Below are 12,418 nucleotides of genomic sequence, written 5' to 3' on the forward strand. Positions count from 1 at the left end.
TGCATTTTTGCACATACATGATGCAGAAAGTTAAAGGGCATTAAGCTGGATCTGTATGGAGGAAATGGAAATGAAGGACCATCTGGCACTTTTCATCTGATCTTTGAGGTTAAAAGTCTTGTTGGTACTGAAAGCTTGGAAAAAATAATTCTGTGATGTGCTAGTGGGTTTAATGTTTTCAGCGTTTTTCATCTGCAGATCAGTTTAATACATAATTGTTATGTGTCTCTAGAAATGGGTATTCTAAGGAGACAGCTTATAAACATCCCTCTGTGACAGAAAGGGAGGTCTGATGTTATTATTGTTTGTATTATATCATTGGGATTTTTTTTGTTGTTGATGTTGACTCAAACCACATTTGACCTCAATCTTATTAGAAAATGAAATCATCATTTCAGAGTTTTGAGGTGTGTACTTTGCAGTGTAACAAGACAGTAAGAGAAGGTCAGGGCAGTTTTGGGCTCATCTTGTCTCCTCTGAAAAAGCCTAGGGTTGTTTTGTTGGTTTGATTGGCTTGTCACAAGTCCGTATATACGAGGATAATAAATCTTCTTGACCTCAAGATCTCTGAACTTGTTTTGGGGGACTTCTGAATTGTCTCTCTGGTAACTGTTGGAAATATATACACTAGCACAGTCCTCATCTATGACTATGTTGATAACATCAGAATAATTAAGGTTGGAAAGGACTTCTGGAGGTCTGTGGTACAGTCTCTGCTAAAAGCAGAGCCAACTTAGATCAAATTGCTCAGTGCCTTGTCAAGTTGAGTTTTGAAAATCTTCAAGAAACAATGATTTCCTAATATCTAGTTGGAATTTTCCTCATTGCAACTCATGTCATTCCCTCTCATCCTGATGCATCGCAGCTGGATGCTGTCCATAAGCAGAACAAAAGGATGTTCCATCTCCCAAAACAATGACACTCAATGTGAGTGCGTTTCAGAGAGTGCTGCATAACCTAGACAATGAGGACAACTTCAGTCCATCTAGTCAACAGCTGGGTTCAAATCAGATTTGGTGCAGTGGAAAGAAGTAGTTAGAAACAGAAAGCCATCCAGCAAAAGTCTCTGCTTTACATTCTGGATCTTCTCAGGGCTCAGAGTAGCATCAAAACTCAGTGTCTGAATATTTTTGGCAATTTAAAAAATTGCTATTGGGGTGGTACAGTAAGATAGAGACTTCAACAATAAACTTCAGTCTACAAGAAGGGAGGAACCCCTGAGGACAGTAGAAAATATTTGGGAGACAGAAAATGGCTTTGTGCCCATTTCTGAAGTTATTTGAGTGTTCCTTTTTATGGCAAATCCTCCACACAGGGTGGAAGGAAGCATCAAGAAGGCGGCAGGTTGGTGTGTCTTGCTCATCTCCAACAGTAAATTGTTTCCTAGCTTAATGAGATATTTCTCCTGTACCAGCAGAGATCTTATTTCTTATTAAAAGAGTAGGGTTAGGGCATACTGTTCCTCTGGGAATATATCTGCCTCATCTCTACAGAGTGCTGTGAGGAAGCCAAGCTCTGAAGTTGATAGCAAGTGGCATGCTTAGATAGGTACCATTAGAGCACTGCTGCAGTAACTCATTATCCTCCTCTTTCCTAGCTCAGTGACCCCTTTCAGCCTCCCTGTCCTTCCCAATTGCTCAGGCCAGCATTTCCAGGCTCACTGCAACTGGCTGAAAGGGCAGTGATGCTTTCGTCAGAGTGGGATCACCAAGTCCTTGATGGAAGCTGGCACCAGGGGCCCCTCATTATGAGACATTAACATTTAGCTGTGGTATCCAAGCATTTGCCTGGTTGTCCCCCTCCCTTGCCCTCTCCTGAGTGGTCTAGCGGCTGAGCGGAGGCAGGGTTCAGTGCACAGCATCATCGTGAGCCCAGGCTTGGCTGGTAATTACCCAGCTGCAGGTGCTCTGCTTGCTCTTCTGACATTTATTGCCTTCACTTTAGGTTATGTGCTGACTGCAAGGCCCTGTTGCAGGAGGGGGTGGGGTGAACTGCAGCAGCAGTTCTCTCCACAGAAAGGGGAAGCGGCACAGAGACTCTTGAGCTCACTTACTTGGCATAAAGCTGGCATGTATCCACTGGGTCTGCACCAGCACAATCCAGAGGAGAATTTGGTCTCTACCTTAGGGATGGCTGGGACTGTGTAGTGGGAAGAACTCTGATCTCCTAGAGTCTGTGATAGCCCATCTGTGGAGAATAAACCAAACCTTCACTATGTAGTGACAGAAGCAGCTTCCTCTGTGGGCTGGTCATCCCACAGTGCACACGTTTCCTCTCTCCTCCTCCTGTCCAACAGCATGTTCTGTGGGACTGTAAAGGTCAGTAAGCGGATAGATTCAGTGCTGTCACCACTCTTTTCTGGGGTCCCAAGAATGCCTTTTGCCTTTGCCTGATCTGTTCTGCTCTCACTAATGCTCACTGATCTCTTTGATAGGGGTGAAGAGGGAATATTTTCCTCTGTAGCCCTTTGGGACGAGAAGGGGCCTAGGCCACCTGAGGACAAGAAGGGCAGCAGGATGGCATTTAGTAGCAGGTCATAGGTGGTTCTGGAGCACTGGATTTTGATCGCAAAATTTTAATATTGGGTTTGTCAGGCACATTTATCACATTCTGCTGATGCTAATAAAGCCCAGCAGGGAAGCAGCAATGAGGGAGTGGATGAAGTGGCTGGAGATTGTGCACAGTGCTAGTCAAATGGCTGTCTTGGTATGCTCTGTGGCTCACTGCTGCTTGCTGGGAGAGGAGTTGGGCCCAATTCTGATCTCGGCTGCAACAGGGGTGGAAACAAAGAAGTCGCATGGGACTTCTGTATCTGGCCTGTAGCAGCCAAGATCAGTTTGACTTCCCTCATTATCCCCCAGTGCTGGCACTTGGATGGCATTAGGGAGAGAAGTGCAACATCCACTGATTCACTGGTGGGTGTTCCTGTCCCCCTTTCAATGATTCATCTCCCAGAGGAGCTTTTACTTCATGGATGAGGGCATTCTTATGTTCAGTGGTCCTGCTGTGTGGTTCGATGCTAAAGATCCCTGACTTTGCTCTGTGCTAGTCTTGCTGATGCTTATAACAATTTTTCTGTAAATTCGTTTGACATCTAGAGGCAAGCTGCTTTTCCCAAGGTACTTTAGGCACACAGAGAGTCCCACTGCCTGTGGTTCAGCACTCTTCAGCAAATGGTATCCTCAGCTGTCAAAGGAAAAAGTGGAGAGGGAATGGATCAAGTTATAGATGTAAATAATAGTCATAGAGCAGTGTAAAGCAGATGAAATGTGAAAACTGCTGGAGAGCTGGTGTGAAAAACACAGACAGCTTTTACAGGCTGTAGCACTGCAGAAGATTCTCAGATTAATCATGGCAGGATGATGGGAAGAAAGGAGGGGGTTTGTGTTAGACAAATGTGAGAAGCAAGCAGGGAATGAAGGCTAGGCAAACTTTGTAGGATCAGCTGAAACAAAACTGAGGATTTTTGGAGACCCTAGTAAAATGGATCCTTAAACAAATAGGAAACAAGCTGAGGTGTTTGGAGCAATGCCACAAGACTTCTGGGCGGTGCCTGGTGAGAGGCAGAGGCTTAAAGAAGTACTCATGTTCCATAAATCCTCACTTGAAACTGTATTTTTGGCTAAGCTTCGTCTCTAGCAAGGTGAAAAGCATCTTGCTGCCCAGTTGTTTGGGAAAGGTGGGAATGTCTACATAGGCAAGTTGTAGGTACTCACACTGCAACTGAAAACATGGATTAGCTGTGCATGGTTTTAAACCATGTAGGTCTTTTTAGTCCTGTGGCAGCCAGCCTTGCTTCCCCCTGATCTTTAAGTTGATCCTCAGAAATTCTTAGGCTGATCTTGCACTAAACTGTTCAGAATCCGAGTCTTTCATTCTCTGTGTTGTATTAGATACCTTTGGTATTTGAACTGAGGTCTAATAGGTCTACATATTATTGCTTTACTATAGAAAGATTGGACTTTCAGTGGGAGCTAGATCAGGCCTCGGTTTGTAGAATTGTTTGTATAGCGAAGCATACAGCTAATTAGCAGCTGAAAGCAGAAAGGCTGCTGCATTAATTTGCAGTTCATAGCCTCTGACAGGAGGAAGAAAGAGAACCGTTCTGGGGCAGCATGGAGATTACATATCCCCAATTGGTTTGAGCTGAGAGAGATTTCCCCAGCAAAACTAGGTGGTCATTCCTGTGAGATCCCACCGAGCCTCTACTTCGGGCTGGCTGCCTTTGTGGTTAATGAGGTGTGTGGTGACCTCTCCTGGTGAATACAGAATATGCCTCCAAGTTCGGTTAGAACAAGTTCTGGTTAAAAAAAAAAACAGATCAGATACTGTGAGAGGTTTTGATAAAATGACCACTTCAATCTTTGATTCAAGAACATGGTACGTACAGTATGAGAAGGGACTGAATGGCTCTTTTGCAGGCTTTAGACTCTAGTAGCCATGTAAGTGTGTGTGAGTGGTTATGTCTTGGGATGGCACATGGTATGTGTGTGGTATATGAATACGTGTGCATGATATTTAAAAGTTTGTGTGTACAGCAGAGTGTCAGATGTTCTGTTGGGTGGCTAAGTTTAGATCCACCACTAGGTGTGATGATCGGGACTCTTACAATGGATTTGGCAGAATGTACGTTTCTGTAAGAAGAGATGGGAATGGGGAGGACATTTCTTAAAGCATTTTGTCTGGGGTGACATTTGCCAGGTTTTTCTTTGCAACCTAGTGCATCCTGGAATAGCTCGGAGCAGTGTCAACAGTGCCCATTGATCTAGAAGGTTAGCTAGCCAAGGAGCCAAATAAAGGGGCAAGAGGTCACACTATCCCATTGTGCTATTTATTGCGGCATGCCATTTGTCAGTATAGAGCATGGAGAAGGAGAAGCCATTTCTAGAAATGGCTAAACAGCTACAGGAATGAAATGGCACCTGTCCTAGAAGTTGCTGTGGTTGTTTACTTCCCCTCTCCCTCCCCCAATGGACTGGTGATGAACCTAAGAATAACTTGACTAACTAAAAATGTAGCCATTACATAAAGTCTGTCCTCCACTAAACACTCTGTAGATTTTCTTCAGCCTGTGGGAGAGTGGCACTGTGCATAACCTTAATTTTGTATTCCCAGAGCAGGATCCCAATTGTTCATTAGTTTTGACACATCTCAGATCTGTGGACTTTCCTTGACTAGAGAGTTGTGCAGGTAGGTGCCTGCTTTTTGAGAACAGGAAGGTAAACTATCCCAATTTTTGTTGGCAGAGAATTCATGTGTGTATTATTCTTCCTCCTGCTAACATTTACTGTCCTCTTCATCAATGCTTCTCATCAGTTCAGGCACAACTGGATACTTGCATGTGTCCACACTTGCTCAGTAGGATTAGAAGGCAAATCCTTCATGTCACAGCATTGCAAGCAGTTGGCTGTGCCAGGGAGACCATCCTGGAAATCTGCAGTGGATGCACATTAGGCTATGTGTGAACAGAAAGAGAGCTCCTTCCTGCCTCAGGTGGGTGAGCTGCAGTAGAAGGAATGCAGCCTCATCCAGAGCTTAGCTAAGCTGCTCTTTCTTAGTAACTCAGTGTAGCTATGGTGACTCTTATCATCCACTGTTCTTGATTTGACAGCCCTTCTTTGTTTTCCCAGAAAATACTCACCATGTTCGCCAAGCTTCTGGAAATAGCTACATCCTTTTGTGGTGGAGGATGGCATGGCCATGGGCCAGAGGGGCAGGATATTTTAGCTGTTGCTTGTCAGCACAGTGAGATGGGCAAGTAGCATTTCAAAAACTAACACTTCTGAAGCTACGATAAGGTGCTCAGGCTACAGGGCTGGAGCCTGTGTTCATGCTTGAGATAAACTACACTGTCAGCGCCACATTCACACCTCCCCAGTCACATTAGGCGCCCCATGGTCCTGCCTTTCCCACTAGTCACTTGCTACAAAGCCTGAGCACAGGGGTATCAGGCCCTGTGCCTTCACGTACAGAGTCCCCAGGGGCTGCATTGCTCCATGTGCCCTTGTGGTGACATTGAGGTGTATAAAGGAAATATTGTGGATTGGAATAGATTTGTCACTGAGGATTGTCACCCTGAACTTTGGACTCAGCCACTTCCCCTTGGGATGCACTGTCTAGCCATTGCTGTCTGGACAAAAGAGAAATGAGCGGACTGGCTATATCTCAGGGCTTGCAGTGTGAGTTAGGGGGTGTACAGTAGCGGGGCTGCTTCCTTGTGTGAATACAAACACCAAATGCGCTGTCTGAAATGGCAGAGTTTGTGGGAAGGCAGTTAAATCTGCCTGTGGATGCTGAGGAAAGCAATGATTTCACTCCAAGTTACTTCCAGTCCCTCTCTGTAAAAGTTAATTTTGAGTCAAATGTTTAGTGGCTATGGGCTGGACAGAGTTATTCTGGAATTACAGGATTTCATTTAAATAGTTTACGCGGACAAAAGACAGTTCTGTTAAGCAACTGAATGCTGCTAGAAAGCTGAAACGCTTGGGGCTGTGCCAGTGGGTAGAAGAATCATCCTTCTAATGAAAATAGTTTAATCACTGCAAAACCAGAGTTTAAATCTAGCTTCAGGAAGAGGGCAATATGGAGTTTAAAGGTTTCCTCCTACACGTATGGTGTCAGCTTCAGCTCACAAAAGAGTGCTCCTTGTAAAGGCAAGTTGTATCATACCCACACTTCCAATGGGCTTATATGGACGAGGAAATGAACAGGATTTTTTACCAAGCTGAAGAGGTCCTCTGTTCACTAAGTGATTGGAGAGTTAAGGTTACTACTTAAGTTAATATAACTGTCAACCAGACTGAGAATCCATGAGACTGGTCGCTGTTGATTAGCTGGATGGATACAGCTTCAGTTCTCTCTCTCTCTAGGTGTTTCAGTCCAGACTTTCGAGGATTTTCAACCTGTATGGGGCTAAATTCTTTACTCTTATAAATGATACAGCTCTATTGATGTAGGAAAGGTTTTGGCCATCTGCACAAATGAAAAAAAATTGGCTTACAGCTCCATGTGTGCACAGACAGCTTCATGTATGCAAGTCAGCAAATAGCATTTTTACATACAGTTTGCTTGCACTCAGTGGAGTGGTCAGGCTTGAGTAGCAGCTGCACATGGAGGGGTTGTGCAGCATGGCTGTGCATGCCTGATAGGCTATAGGAAATGTTGGACTCACTTTCCTGTCAGTGATTTAGTTCTGTGGTCTGTTAAAAGAGGGCCCTAGATGCCACCTGTAAGCCTGAACTTTAACACCCTGTTACATGCTGTGCCCCACTGCAGTGAGTAGGATGTCCAAGAGTAAGTTCAATCCATGTCTATCTGAACTTCCTGATCTGGGAGCAATTTCTTCTGTGTATCCACTCACTCTCTCCCCCAAGACTGGTCTCTGTCTGCTCTGCTTGGAAAGCTGGATGGGAAAGCTATGCAATAGTAAGCAGTAATGGAGAGGAAGGGTAAGAATACAGCCACACGATCTGAGTTGGACACATTACTAGTCCTTTTTAGAGGAAATAGTGCTTCAGCGCTTTCTGAAACGTGGGAGAACCCTCCAAAGGTTCTTCATTTGAGCAGTCAAAACCCATCTTTAAAAAATCCCATCTTGTGAACACCTGTGTTTACATCTATGCTGTAAACCCTTAACTGTGTTTAGTTAAAACCAACATGCTAGTATGGCTTCTCTTTGCACAGCTGATAGATGCCACAAAACTTCAGAGGCAGAGAATGCTTTTAGTGTCCCTTGCCCGCTGGAGATTCTTCACATAACTTCTGCATTGTTTGACCAAGAGGATTTGTTTTACCATGTCACCTCCCTGAGGATAACAGCACATTTTTTGCCTAGTGTTGAAGTGTGAAGACCATTGTGAGGCATGACATCATATCTCAGGCCAGAGCAGATCAGGAAATGACCAAGAAGGCCTAAAATATTGGCCTGTGAAGAATGAATGGAGGAGAGAAGGGATATGGTACAGCAACATTCTTTAGCCTAGATAGGTCAGATGTACCTGACGAGTGTAATAGGACCAGGAGATCTTTCACACTTTAGCACATGATGATATTTTAGTGCAGAGAGATGGCTTGTGAGAGGTAGAGGTGAACTAGGGTGCAAATCTACTAGACGACATGCTAATAAATCAGAACTGCCCTTAGACAATGAGAAGTAAAGGGGATATGGGCCTGAACAGCTAGACTGCTCTGAATCTGACCTTTCTTTAACTCTAGAAGGCTTAAAATGAATTCTGGGTCCCAATCTCTAACCACAGCTAGAACAATAATTCCCACCAGACACATCAAAACTACCCGTGAGGAAAGACACATATGTACTTTAATGGCTATGACTGTTTTGGAGGGGTGGAAGGGAAGGAAGGTGGTAATAGGAGAAAAACAGCAAACTACATTTTTTAGAAAATTCAATGTTTTTTGCAAAAAGAAATCATTATAAGTATTGGTTCATAAACTGAATAGTTTCAACTATTTTTGAACTGGTGTAAACCAGAAGGGGATTAGTCAGTTTAAAAAAAAAACAAAAAGGGGGCGGGGGGAGGTTTGTAATGTAAATTATCTCTGAGGTCTTGCTCAGTGTGTTACAAAGCTGAGGGCTTGTTTTGGTCCAAGGTTCCAACAGCCGTGGGGCTTATCACTGAAGTCAGAGCCAAGACAAACCTTTGGGTTGGGTCCTGTCAGTCTCATTTTGCCCACAGCACAGGAGGCCTTCATTAAAGTCCTGACAGACCTGACTTGCAGACAGATCTCATGCTGTCTTGCTGCTGGTTTTGTAAATAATCTGCTCTCTAAATTGCTGGAGCACATTTCTCTCTCTGTGTAGTTCTTTCCCCTTGTTTCCTTGTGTCAAGCGTTGAGAGCAGGATGATTTAAACTAAGACTTAGCTGCTTTTAGGTCTTTTATTCTGTAATTGTATGGGGGACAGGATTGGCCAGTGATTAAAGTATTGCTTTGGAAATGTGCATCACTTTCATGATCTTGTCTGCAGTCTAAGCAACCATTTGTCTCTGCATTTCCCTCCTGCATGAAGTGTGTATGATGCTCCTCTGTCTCACATGGGTGTTACGAAACTAGATTGTTGTCTGTGCTGCTTTGCAATCAGAGAGGCAAGAATCAATGTGGGCTTTTGCAGATACTCAGTAATTGCCTGATGACCAGAAAGTTTCTACTGGAGGAGAGAGGCTGCATTTAAAACTTCCATACCTCCTAACTGTAACACTGTGTGGCTTTCCAGAGCTATTTTTTGCACATCCCTAATCATTATACTACTGTACTTTAAACCTCAGAACAGATCCCTACTTGTACAGGTCTGAGAGCTTGATTTGGTATGCCTTAACTTAGCTTCAAAGCAAGTACCTTCATTGAGACAACAAAATGTCCCGTCCCTCCAGGCTGAGCTTCTAGGCCCCGTGCCCACTGATTTGTTCCCTAATGATCCTGCCAGCTTGAGGCTGCTAAGCACAAGTGTTGGTGAGCCATGTGTGGAAGGCAGAAAGTTCAGAAGGCAGGAATTCCTGGACCAGCAAGAGGAGGGGGGCATGACAGGAAGAGGAGACTGATACTTCGCTGAAGAGCCCATCACAAATAGTGCAAGAATAACAGTTCTCCGTCATGGCTACAGATTCCCTTATCTGGGAGCGTTAAGCAGTGGAGCCTGTCGACACTTCTGCCTCGCGCCCTGCTCTGCACTCAGCCGCCTGCAGATACAGAGTGGCTTGAACAAGTTCCAGTGCTCGCTCTTGGAGCTTCCCAGGACCCCACAGCACAGTGCAGTGCGGCACCGTTGGGCAGCCAGGTGACATCACTGCCAACGGCCGTGAAGGCGCTTCCTGTGTCACATTCCTGACTGAAGAGCCTCTTGCCAAATCCTTGTCATTCTACACGGTCTTTTTAGGAACAAATGGGCTAATTTTAGCCTGACTGGCACAAACACCTTCCTGAAATAGACTCTGACTCTCTCCTGCCTTGTGCATGTTCTTGAGAGTTTAAAAACAAAATCCCTAGTCCTTAGGGTCCACAGCTAAGGCTGCTGTCAGCCTAAATTTGGTCAGTAAGAAATACTGAGCAGTGCAGTGGGGAAACTGCTGTCACCGTTAGACCCATACTGAGCTGAGTGAGAACAGGAATGTTCCAGAGAGGCAGAAACTCAGGTGACTGCACATCACAAAGTTGTATGGATCTGGTCCAATCTGGATGAGTTGTTCTGTATTTCAAGGACTTTGCAATAGAAAGAACTTGTTTTCTGGACTGGCTGCAGCCAGATACGACATTTAGGAGAATAGTGAATGGACTTAGTGTCCTCTGTGGTTTGCCTAGGACAATTGCTCTAATCACCATCCTTTCTTTTTGGGCCTAACTAGATGAGCACTGGCCTAGGAGCCAATAAAGTGTGGTTCTGATCCCATAGCAAAGTCAGTTCGTATCTGCCTGTGCCGTCCTTGAAAGGCATGTGCAGCAGTGACCTGCTTTGAGAGCAAGTGAAAAGCACTCTACAGAAGAACGAGGAATTACCATGAGATGAGGACAAGGAGCACAAACTCCACAAAATCACTGGGCTTTTATGCTCCTGCTTTTTGCTCTTTCCATGAGCTTGAATATGCGAGCTCTTGTACTGAAGGATCAACGCAAGCCTGAACTGCTGTTCTTAATTAGCAGAGAGTAAAAAGCCATGTCTTTCAAGAACTCTTTAAATAGGAAAGGATAAAAATGTTTTCAGGCAGCTGTTGTCTTTATGTTGCTCTCTTGGGAGTAACACCTCCCCCCCACTTATGTTTCTTTAGACCTGCTAATTAAGCAGCTCCTTGTATCTGCAGGTCAGTTGATCAGCTAATGGACTCCCTGCAGTCTCCACTGCACAATGTCCTGAAGGATAAGCAGGAAAAGGCAAAAAGCCCTTGGGCATCCAACTGGATCCCAGGCTGACTTGTCCATGGGGCCTTTTCTGAGCAGTACTGAAAGCAGACACAGGAGAAAAAAACAATAGCCCCCGAGGTTGTTACCCTGGGGTTTGCCAGGGTCATTGGGTATATGGCCTAGCCTCTGGAGGGTGTGAGAGTAGCAGCCAGGAGAGCTTCCCAGCTTGCCATCATTCAGGTGAGGACTAAAATACTGGTGGCTCACATAAGGTGAGTGCAAAGTGGCTGGTGTTACTGAATACTCTAAAGGCCAAACACCTGGTACCTGGCTCCAGCTGGGCTTTAATGGATGAGAACAAAAGTGGCAGTAGGGCTTCATGTGCTGACCATCCCAGCAGGAGCTGGGAGTATGCCAGCACATTAATGGAAGGACTAAAGGGACTTGGGGGACAGTAATTCTCCATTCTGGGTGAGCGCCTGAATTACCCCAACTACTGCACAGTCTGGGATAACTTTTGCTCTCTTTCTCTAGCAGCTCATCCAGGATCTTTGAAATGTCATTGGCAAGAATTTTGTCAAACCGATTAATTTCAATGAACAATTTTCATTTCCAGCTTTCCACCCCCCTCTCATTTTGACACTTATCTTCAGTAACAAACTCCTTAACACCCTGAAAAACAGTGCACAGGTGAGGTAACTTATTGAACAAGTTGTTAGCAGAGACAAGTGCTCAGCCTTGATTTTTTGGCTTCCATTTCTGCCTCTGGGCCATAGAGATCATCCCAACTGTCCTGGAATATGTGAGAGTAGGGAACAGTCACTACCAGAGTGGGTTTGGGAATCAGGACCAGCTAGAAGCTGACAAATACTCCAGAATATGTGTTCTTTTCTATTTCATTTTGTTAATCTACCTCCCTTTTTACCTGCTCTCTGGTTTCAAGGGCATGTTCCCATTTAATACCTTGTCTTAGAAGACTTGTTTTACCCTTCTAGCTTCTCTGTCCTTCTCCATCTCAAGTGGAAAATGCTGTAGCAACTCAGTGACGTTCCCTTCTTTTCCTTTCACTGCTTGTGACAAAGTGTGTGTGGGACTGGAGTCCAGTCTTGGCAGCTCAAGACGATGCCTAAAGGACTGTGCACCATTTATCAGGCAGGCCTGTAACGACACCTGGCGTTCAGTCTAGGAAAACGCTGATTATTGTACCGCCCTGCTCTGGCCTTGTGAGAATTCAGATGTGAATAGGCAGGCTGAAGGGGAAAGCAGAGATTCTTGTTTCTAGATCTGCTGAGAGGACCAGGACAGCTTATTATCCAGACTCTGCATCCCATGTAACTCAGCAGTATGACTGGTGCAGGATGACTGAAATAATCCGTATGATCTTTATGGAAATGAGGTGTAACCTTGGAGTGATACTTAGGGAAGGCTATGGAGAAACTGACTTTGTATGTCAAAGTCAAAAATGGAAACTGTTTGTATGCCTGCAGGATTTGTGTAGTCCAAGGTATATCTCTGCCTTTGACTAGGTTGAAATCCAATACCCCATCATAGAGTAAACTTGAGACTTTG

Source organism: Harpia harpyja, chromosome 7, assembly GCF_026419915.1.
Source record: "Harpia harpyja isolate bHarHar1 chromosome 7, bHarHar1 primary haplotype, whole genome shotgun sequence".
Taxonomy (NCBI): domain Eukaryota; kingdom Metazoa; phylum Chordata; class Aves; order Accipitriformes; family Accipitridae; genus Harpia; species Harpia harpyja.